Source organism: Tauraco erythrolophus, chromosome 29 (assembly GCF_009769465.1).
Source record: "Tauraco erythrolophus isolate bTauEry1 chromosome 29, bTauEry1.pri, whole genome shotgun sequence".
In the NCBI taxonomy this organism is placed as follows: domain Eukaryota; kingdom Metazoa; phylum Chordata; class Aves; order Musophagiformes; family Musophagidae; genus Tauraco; species Tauraco erythrolophus.
Genome location: NC_141493.1, coordinates 3,402,093 through 3,413,107, shown reverse-complemented (window position 1 = coordinate 3,413,107; position 11,015 = coordinate 3,402,093).

Genomic DNA, 11,015 nt, shown 5'->3' with positions numbered 1-11,015 from the left:
TTCAACCTACTCAAAAAAACATGTTAGTCAGCTTTGAAGGCTACACACGGGTCTGGGACGAGGGGTGGGGGGTGTATGTGGCATATGCACTCAAACCAGCTTGGATTAAGAGTGGTGAACGCTCATCAACACAGCACAGACCAAAATTTACACAGATTAATCAGTGGCTGCTTTTGATAGACAGATTGAGAAAAACTTCGATGTGTCAGTGGATAAATTTCAAGAAGAAAACAGCTGAAAACAGCATTTACTGTTTCTGTTAACTATTCTCCTGTTCCTAGAAGCTCGCTATTTTCCGTATCCACTATTATACAGTTAAAAATAACATCAGATTTTATTTTTTAGCACTGGCTGCGAGAATTGATTCAGGGCTCACTAGTGTGAGTATGTTAACACATACTGAGAAAGGTCTCTGCATTCTTCTGCATAGAGAGCAAGTTACATCCGGTTAATCCCATTTTTGGAAAGTACAGGCCACATTCTCAGCACTGTAAATCAATGTGACTCTGTAAAACAATCATCCCTATCTATGTTTATGCTATTTCAAATTGTTACATCAAGTGCAAATTATACAAGAACATGAAATAAATACCATGCAGCTCTCATGCCCCACCTATATTGATTTGAAAAGGCCACCTCTAACTCTTTACCATCTCTTTCAGTGTAGAAAGCTTAATTAGATCTTCCAGACAGAAACAATCTACTCTACACACAGGAGTGCCAGAATGAAAAAAGAAAAAGGACAAGGAATTTTAATTGCACTGTAATCCTTTCAGCTAGGTTTCTTGCAAACACTGCATTTCAGGGACCTAACAGACTAGAACCAAAAGCAAAATTCACTATGAACCTTTAAAAAGAAAACACATTAAAATAAATGTGATCTGCAAGATCCGTAGACTGTATTACTCTCCAGGCAGTTGGCCATGCTGTAGTTTAATGTAAGGAAGTAATATAAATTAAACCGTGTGTCACTCCTAACTGAATGGAAAAAAGGAAACGGCCAATTTGTCAGCTGACTTTGCCTTCATCGTAATTGCTGTATCCATCTTTCCAGCTTCTCTGTACCTCATCACCACAGGCCGTAGTCCAAGCTGTCAGCAGTTCTCACACAATTCTTCAGATTATCGCTGAGAAAATGTTTCATTCCATAGTTCATATATCCTGACGAGAGGCCTATAAATAGACAATATTTTCTACCCTTGTTACTGTGCTGTATCTATCACCACAATAGCAAAATTACCTTTCAGCACTGCATTAAGCCAATGGTTCTCCAACTACAGAGCACTACTGTCCACGAGGCCATGGAAAATGGTCCACTGAGCCACTCTGCACGCTAAAGCAAACAACATTTTCATTATGAGTTCCATTATGATAACAAAAGCGGTCCCAATCTCCACAAAATAGTCAAGGTTGACAACAGCCAGCCAACCCAATTACTGACGATACAGCCAAAGATTTGCCAAGAGGACTTCAGATCCAGGTTCCATTTTGGCTTATGGGTGCATCAGGCAGTTCTCTGTTGTGCACTAAAACAAGTAGGGAGGATGTCTATTGGGGTGGCTTTCTTAGGGAGTTATTGACTCTTGCCCTGACCCTACCAGAACCTCCGCCCTGAATTCAGTTCGGCAGCACTTTATTCCAAGCCAGGCAGGGACTACGGACTCGTGCTCATCTGCTACGTTCACCCAAACAACTTAACTATATGGATGCAGGAAATCACTCAGCTGCTGAGAGGACTCTGAACTCTTCCCACAGCTCTCCTCACGTACACAGCTGCCTTCTCTTCACTGGTTTTAAAGCAAAACTTACAAGAAGCTTTGAGTTTTGACCACAGAGATGTCAAAGGAAAAGTCCCAGCAACTTCCAAAGACAGGGTCCTGACTGCAAGACACATGGTACTAGGTGGAGCAGTTTAGCTGTGCTGCTCTTCCAGGCTGCAGGACGCGATGACTTGGGACTTCAAAGGGGTTTTGTGTATACATGAGGGTGTTTTGCAACCCTTGTGAAAATCAGATTGCATGTGCTTGTTGTGCTTGTCCCTGAGTGCCCTAGTTAATGAGTTTTTAGTGCACTGAACCCTACTTAATACATTGCTTAATAAAATGAGAGTAATTAATCAATTATCCAAAAGGGCTCAGCTTATGATCATTCTTACGCACTTACCACACTAGCCAGAGTCCTTGCCCCGCGCTCTCCTCGGCATCACAAATCCCCCCTTTTGACAACGGGCCCCTAGACACAATGAGGGCCCTCTCTTCTCCAGGACAGTCGCAGGCCGGGTGGCATAGCATGGCTGCTGGCCACACTTTGTTCCTGTCGTGTGGACAAACACTTGACCATGCTGCCAGTTGTCCCTTGCCACGCTGCTCTCAAGTGGGCACTACTGCTTAGAAGTCTCAGCCAGGAGGACCGTGCTGGAGAAAGCAGTTCTACATCTACACTCTGTGATCGAGGCTAGATCTTCTTTACTCAAACTGAACTCTGCTGAGCTGTCCATCATACAGCTCACATACATCATACCAGTTTGATATTAACGTTTCCATCGCAATCGTTTGTATTCTAGTTGTGAAGTGCAAACCTACTGCACTGGGTGCCAGACAGTCCCTGCTGTCTGACTGTGCCTGCTCCAAACTCCTCATCACCCAAAACTATCATTTACTTCAACACATAAAATTGCCATCGCCAGCAGAGCTCCAGAAGTTTTTGCTGTTTCTACTTGGCTTGTTCTTCAGACTCTCTCCTACTGCTATGCTGACCTTGATGGATCTCAAGTCTCTCCTCTCACTTCTTAGCCCACTGAAGCTTCCAAACTTCTTGCATGTTCCCTCTTCAACTCAAGTTGCCACTTTCTCTCCCAAAGCATCACATTAGTAAAACATTTAGAAATCATCCTGAAAGAAGAACTACTGTAAATGGCCACATTTTGCTATTTGCTCCTCGGAGCTGACAAAAAAAAAAAAAAAAAGAAATGTCTGTCTGTATCTTAGAACTAACAAAATGAAGTAGTGCTCCTGCAGGAGTCTCTGTGAGGAAAAAAGGATTTCTTCCACATTAATGACAATGCTGTTTCACTTCTACTGGGGAAAAAAAAACAAAAAAGCAATCCTAAGCAAACCTTTGAAATCACCTAAGGCATTTACACTCCTCACAACCTGTTTCCAAGACAGTCTGGGGGTCACTACCCTTTACTGAACTCCACAGCGAGCAGCTGTGGGGTGCATCTGATTTGCCTGGTATCTTCTGGATGTAGTAAACATGCAGGTCTTTTTGGTTTTTTTGCGGGACAACAAGACAGCACCTGATTGGCCATCTAACCTTAAAACTCAAGGGGCAGGAGGGGAGTAAGCCTTGGATAGAGTAAAGAAACAGAAGGACTTAAATATCAGGCTTCCACTGAAAAAAAACCCACCCTAATTGAAGCAAAGATCATCACAGAACTTCAGACCATTGCATTTCCTTCAGCTTCGCCTGGATACATCTGAATACATCAGGGTCAGGCCCTGCCAGAACAATTGTCCAGTCTGTGACTCATTCCGTACTGCCCTCCTTCCCTCTGCTCGCTCAGACACTGGCAAAGGACAGGCTCTCAGCTGGACAAGTCCTTCTGGCAGCTCATCCCTGGCATGAGATGAGGAGCCAGTGAAATCTGCAGTTCTTAATAATTCCATGGGGTTCTGCGTAGAGCTGAACAACAACAAAAAAAATCTTTCACTCCTGAATTAACACGTAAGCGCAAATAAATTCAACAAGAGCACAGCACCAGACACAAGTCTGATCAAGGAGCGCAGAGCAGAACAAGCCAGCTAGTGCAAACAGACCCACATACCGGAACGGGTGGATCTGCTGTGGCACTTCAGAAATATTGGGTCTGACAGCCAGGCTGCAGCGCTGGAGGGCAGCAACTTCCTGCCATGGTGTTTGCTTTTCTTGTGATTTCCCAATCAGGAAAGTCAGGCAGCTGATCCTAGAAATAACAGCTGGGAGCAGCCCAGCACTCAACACCATTGTCATGAACAGCTCTTCTGAAGATTCTGATGTTAAAGGGAGGGTGCAGAAGAGAAACCCACTGGCCAGACGCCCATCCTGCCAGGAAAAACCCTAAAGTGTTTACAGCAAGGATTTCAAAAGTGCTTAGCAATTAAGATTCCCAACTTGAGACATCTTACAGAGGCCTAGACTATTAGTGTGCCTGCCTCCAGCAAACTGCACATCACATTTCCTGGCACATGGGAACAAAGAGATGTTCTCATCTCTCTGATCCATGGCAAGGAAATAGAGACGAGAGTCAAGGAAGGAAGAAGGTATCACTTTTTAATTTTTATTTATTTATTTCCCCACCCTCTTCAGTTATCAGACAGAGATCCTGGAAGAGGAGGCCACTGAACAGAGGCCTCAGCTGCAGGGAGCTTTAAAGCCCTGGAGACAACCTGAAATGGTGGCAAGAGTCTGTATGGCTTTGCTAACACAGAAAGCAGAGAGAAGCATGTGTGCCAGCAATGCACATGGCCTAATTTTGCAACAGCCCTCTCAAAGAGTTTAGCTTTTTCAGTGAAGCCAAGGTGTCCTAAAATTACTACTTGGGGCATAACAGGTTCTAATCTATAGGAATCTATCTCTAATTTTTCTTAAAAAAGTTCTTGGAAAACTACTTTTCTGAATCAGAGAGATTTTAGTAGTCAACCAGTGAAAGAACAGCAAGAAGGCGGCATTCATTGATGCAGAATAGTTACGAGATGCTGTTCAGCCTGGAGCTGCTTGCAAGCACCTGTGAAAGCACATAAATGAAAAGCTGCTTATAGCTTAAATCTAGGGAACTCTGCTCTTGGAAGGGACAGACAATGCTTGGAGCAACAGGGGTGGGAGGACAAGCACAGCTGCAACTCAGGGAAGACAACAGTGACTTCTTCTGCAACACAAAGACATTGCTTGATTGCTACCTGGCCAAGCAAAAATAAAGGCAGGGCAGTGGCCATACCCGTCACCGTATTTAAATGGCTACCAAGAAACTGGCTGAAGGGAAGAAGACAAAGGCTCCCCCGTGGACTGACAAGCAGGACAGAAACTCAACTGCATTTGTACTGTGGTTTCACCAGCCACTGCCTGCAGACACCAGCCACTTCCGAGCTGCTCGCCCTCCCTCTGCAGACTGCTTTGTGAACCTGCCTGGATCCAGCTCCTCTGACAATGTAGACAATGCCTCAAGAAAGTCGACCTTCAGTTACGTCTGCATTAGGCTGGCCATTGCTTTCTCACCAGATTAACCCGAAATTATACATCTACCAGCACTCTGCCAGAGACTACGGCTCAGCACAGACAGCTCTTATAAGCTTTATGCTCAACTTATGTATAAAGGGCCCTATAAAAATTCGTGTTATCCCACCTCGATATGTTTAGAGAGGAAAAATATGCACAGACAGAAAAAAATACAACCTAATGTGTAAAACATAAGGCTGTCCAGGCTGCTGTGATTAAACGCTTTACAGAAGCATCTTTAGGCTAAATCCTATTCCTTATTTCCCTGTCTGATCCTAATGCTACAAACATGTATCACACCTTCTTTGCTCATATGACCATTCAAACAGATAGATTTTACTCATTTTACTCCTCTTCATCTTGGCCCAAATCTCCTTGTACTTATCCTCAAAGTCAAACACAATGTAATTTATGCATTGAGTGAAACTTTTTCTTTTATCTCAAAGAAGTATCCCCCAACTCAAGAAGAAAAAAAAAAAACAAACAGCAGGCTTCCTTCTAAACATTCACAATAGTAACAGTAAAATATCTCTACGGTTGTGAGAAAATGTGGTGTCAGTTTTACTTAGGTGATTGTTTTTTTTAAACCTTTCAAAACTATTGTCTGCTCTAGTCAAGAGCCAGATGTTGGGTTTCCTTCAGATGTTACACGGGATCAACGCACACAAAGGTCACACGGTGAAGAATCAACATCCAATGTTTTAATTAAAAAAAAAAAAGTGTGGTTTTCTAGGGAAGTTGTTGCTTTATCAGGAAGGGTAGGTTGCAGGAGTTCTTGGTTAATCAAGCTGCTGAAAGGTTAATTATCTCTCAGAATACACACGGGGTGGGGAAGAAATGATTGCGAGGCACGGAGTGGCTAGGGAGTGGAGGTTTCAGGAACAAAAGGCAAACGGGTGCTTGGGGCAAGGAATCTCCATCCCTCTCTTTGCAAAGCATCACGTGCATCTGCAGCGCGGCATTGGGGGTGGCTAATAATGAACGGCAGCGCTGGGCACCTGCTGGACTAGTTGCAGCACAGCATGCTCGAGCGCTGCGTGGAGAGCATCTGGAGACAGATGTGCAGCCTAAGAGCTCGGAGAAAGCAGCGTGCTACCATGTTGGCTCCCGAGTGCCACACCACGACTAAATGTCTGCCTCGGGGTGGGGAGGGCAGACCACGTTAACAAGCCGACAGAAGGAATCGCTGTCGGATGAGACTCCTGCGCCCCGTCCCTCACTGGAGCCGGCAGAAGCTGGTGGGAAGATTCGCCCTGGCTTTGAATCAGGCTCTGTGCCACTAATGTGCTGCGTGGCCATGGCAACCCGGAATCGCTTGGGAGGTCAGGACGCTGGAGGAGAGCTTTGCATTGGCTTCACGGGAGGTCTGAGCGAGGCTCAGTTCTGAGCAGAGATCTGGCGTAAGGCCTGGGCAGCACTGATGTCCCACAAAAGGCAGCCTGTGCATGGGGAACTTGACCCACGTCTCTTATCAGCGCAGCTGATGAATTAGAGCTGCTTGTATTTCATAGTCATTCCTCAGAAAATAAGCCTTTGCTTGACCCTGCTGAAATCTGCAACTCCCAGTGAAGGAAGAGGCATAGCACAAACTTGGGTTACTGTAACTCTAATCCAGCCCCCAGATTGCCCTGGAAGCCTCAGCCTCTCTTCCTCATACTTTAGAGCACTGCTCCTTAGACAGGTGCAAGGACACTGGAGAGCATCCCTTGCTCCTCCAGGACCTTGCAGCAACTTTCCCCACCTTCTCTGCCACAGCTTTCCCCAGTAGCTCGGGTACGTGACCCAGCTCTAGCACACTCTGTCATGCAGAGCCCTCTGACAGCACGACGATGTCACAGGCTCTAGAGAGCAGGTCTGACAGCCAACGCAGTCCTGCATGGGACAGTTCATCCATCTCAATGCTGCTGTTTCAGGCTGCTAGCAAATTCAGGCAGAGATGATAAAATCAAATATATTTAGCCAGCTTTTAGAAGCTTGACCAAAAAGACATAGAAACTTACTTCAGAAAAAAAAAAAAAGCAGCTGATTGAATATAATCATAGTTCTAAGGAAGAAACCAGTGGTGCCAGCATAGTACCTCTGAGCATTAATCAAGCCCTGTTTCTCCTAAAGTCAAAAGAAGATGATATTTAGTGCTGCATTGGAGAAAAGCCTTCAGGAGGTTTAAATTATTCTCTCCAACCAATATTATAATTGCTCTGCCTAACCTCTAGAGATCATCATTAGGTTTCTGGCTCACTGCCCCACTGCATGTGATAAAAGCATTTCAGGCTTACCAGTGAGGTTTTCATCACTCTCCATAGGAGGTCTGGGAAGGCCGCTGGATTCTGCCTTGAGAACAATGCAGATTTCCTTGCTGATAAAAACGGCAGGGGATAGGTTATATAACAGGCTTTGTGCATGCACTGAAGGAGAAAGGATCTTAACATGACAGCATCAGTCATCCCACTTCATGCCATTTACGTTCTACTGCACAAGTATGTCTATAGGCTTCGGCTCTGCTGCAGGAGACAACTTGCCATAATGCCCCAGTTTGGTTCACACAAAGAAGTTGATATCCACAGACACCTAACACAGACCCGCTCCTCTCCAGTTGAGGCTCCACATGTATTAATTAATTACAAAAACAAGGCAATAGATTTTCAGATCCTGATCCTCATGGTACAGTACACATGGCAACCAAGTTGCTTGTTCACACTCAACAAGTACAGCGTTACACTGTATACGAGTGTGAAATAGTCACATTACACTTTATCAAAAACAGAGACTAAAAATACTCTTACTGACTCAGCATGCTAACATGTGAGTCCAGTTCAAACCAGTAATTTAGGATTAAAGACTATCATCTCATTACTTCACTAAGATTATGGCCCACAGAAACAGCTCACCAAAAATCGAGTTCCGCACAAATATGAGTCTCATGGGAATATTCTTCTATAGGAATATAATTTTAGTAATTGCTTCATGGGTCATCAAATCTGGCCCTATAAGCAAAGACAGACATACCGTATAATCTACTTCAAAAACTAATCAAACCAGAACAGGTCAGAGAGCACACATCAGCATACAATTTGCTGACACTAGAATTATCTACACTGGCTGATTATCTGGAAAAAATACCATTGGTGTTCAAGATCTTTACACAAAAAGATTACAGAAATACTTTGCTTTTAAATGATGTCATTAACACCTTTCTACAGTATGTTAATATTTCCAGTTTGCTAATGAGGACCGTCACAAAGACTTTCCTAGAGCCAATATTAAGTCAGTAGCTTAAAGAAGGCTGCTCCTTTAAGTACTCATCCTGGAAAACAAAACTACAATTCATATTTCTAGCCCAATCAAAAACCAAAACCAACCAAACAAAAAAAACCCAAAAAACTCTGATGCTTAGAGAACAAATTCAAAGAAAACCAGATATAAAAAAGAACCTGTCGAATTCACCAGAAGGGGTAAATAGTAAAATTAACTGGTAAGAAAAGGTGTGAACAGTGAAGTTCCATAGCTTGTGCTGTTTTGGCTTTCAGTGGATGTGTCAACTATGCATGCAAATTTGCACGCTCAACAAGGTGTGTACATCAAAACCAACACACAAGCACTTTGGGGTAAAAAAAGACATTGTCCTATGTAGAATTCAGAGTCACAAAACCTGAGTCAGAGGGTTGAAAGAGACACAGGCTGGGAAGAAAATCTCTTCTGTTGTGCCTTTTCTCCTTGTTTGTTACACTCATAAAATTATCTTTATTATAAATGCTCGCAACTAATGTAATGCTTTAGTGCCACTGCATTTGTCTTCCTCATGCCTTCATCAGCGTATTTCCGGCTGCTCCTTGCCTACTCTCTGGAAACCCACAACTCTTGTGCAGAAGTACTGAAATCTAATTGCCCTCTCAACTAATTTTACGTTAACTTTGCTCTGACTGCACTCTTAAGCGGCACAGTAATGATCTGTGACTCGCACTTTTGCGGAAGAAAACGGACACAGCATCTTTCAGCACCATCCCCTCTCTGTCACACACACACACACACACGTATTTCTGCTGAAAAATTAAAGCCCAAGCCTGAAAAGTGCCAGGACACAATCTTGTGAATCCGCCTGCCGGGTGACATCACTTATCACACCACCGTGTCACCAGCCAATTGGGGAGGATTCTCCCGCAGCCGTTATTTCTCACCTACCAGGGAAGCCTATAGGAAAATGTTACCACGCAGGGAAAGGACTCACTCTTTTATTGTTGATGCTTCTCTTGCCACACCTCCTCTCTTTCCCCTTTCCCGTTCCATGTGCAAATGCACACACATGCACATACACATGGAGAACACAGCAGAGGCAAAACCACCACATGCAGCAAAAATCTGTGTCTATTAGGCTTTTGGCAGTGATTCACTAAGAACTTCCTGCTGGTTCTGGAGATTCGTGGTTTTGTTCAGCAATTTTGCTGGGAGGAAGAAGCTTCCTCTTCTAAGTCACTGATCACTTTAACTCATAGTTATGACGCTGTGCAGCTAATGGTTTTTATATTTCTCTCCCAAATATATTAAAAGCAATTCCTCTCCAGCCAGATAGCCCAATCATATCTGTGACAAGGGAGCAGAGAATTGAAAGCTAGGGCTCTGTTCTGACTTTCCCCAGATATCTCTGTTAATTTAACTAGACAAGACCTAATTCTTAGCACATAGAAGCAAAGCCCAACATCGTATCAGGGTAAGCTGCAATGCTGCAAAAAGAGGCTTACAAGTGAGCGCTGTGCTTGCACCAGGGATACTTCACTGCAGCTGCCATCTAGGAGGAGGAGTAGGAAATGGCCACATAGTACTGTCACAGGATGAAGAAAGCTATTAAAATAATGACTAGGAACCTCAGAGATCCCTTCTACCTGTCAGAGAGTGCTCTTAAACAAGCAGCCATAATTGTCAATTGCTTCTCACTCTGAAATAAAATGGCAATTGGTGCATCAAGTAAGCAAGTCTGTATAGTCTTGTGGTTCTGGTGCAGTCTACTCATGCGAGAGGGGAAAAAAAACCAGGCTCTCAGAGTTCAAAAGGAGACTGTAGGTTGTACTGTAGGCACACAGCTTAAACCCAACTAACTCAGCAGCACCTAAGGAGCCTATGAGTACAAACAGATTTTATGTCACGTTCATTGCAAAAATATTTGAGTGCTGCTCCGAGCCCGGATAGCACAGTCACACACGCTACACGGCTTTACTTCTGAGCTTGCAATGATCAAGCAGAAAAATCCAGCTCCGGTATCCATCTTGCTCTTACTGACTCCGATATGACCATTTGCTCTTACCTTATCAGTATTTACAAAAATGCATTTTAAATAAGCAGAATCCCGCAACTGGAGCCGACTAGATAACTCCAGCAAAAGAAACACTCTGTTCTTTCCCAGCGCTGGGGCAGCACGGCCATGCCAAACCCTGCCATGCTGTCCCAGGAGACGTTTCCGCAGCTCGTTCAGACCTCAGCTGTTCTGCTACGCTGCTGGGTACAGGTAGGGATTATCATGGACCTCTGCCCATCTGAACCAGTCTGCAGAGCACCAGGCAGATGACTGGGACTTTTGTCAGTCCCTGCCTGATTCACTACCCTCTCACCAACACCTAACTAGTCTTTCTGAAACTCAAATATTGTCAGCTATAGCTGCTTCTTCATCTCATCTCCAAGATGCAAAGCAAGCAAAACACTGGCAAAAACGGTGACTTATTTCTGTGAGCTCCATTCTGTATGAAATTCAGAGCTGTAGGCAATTATGTTTT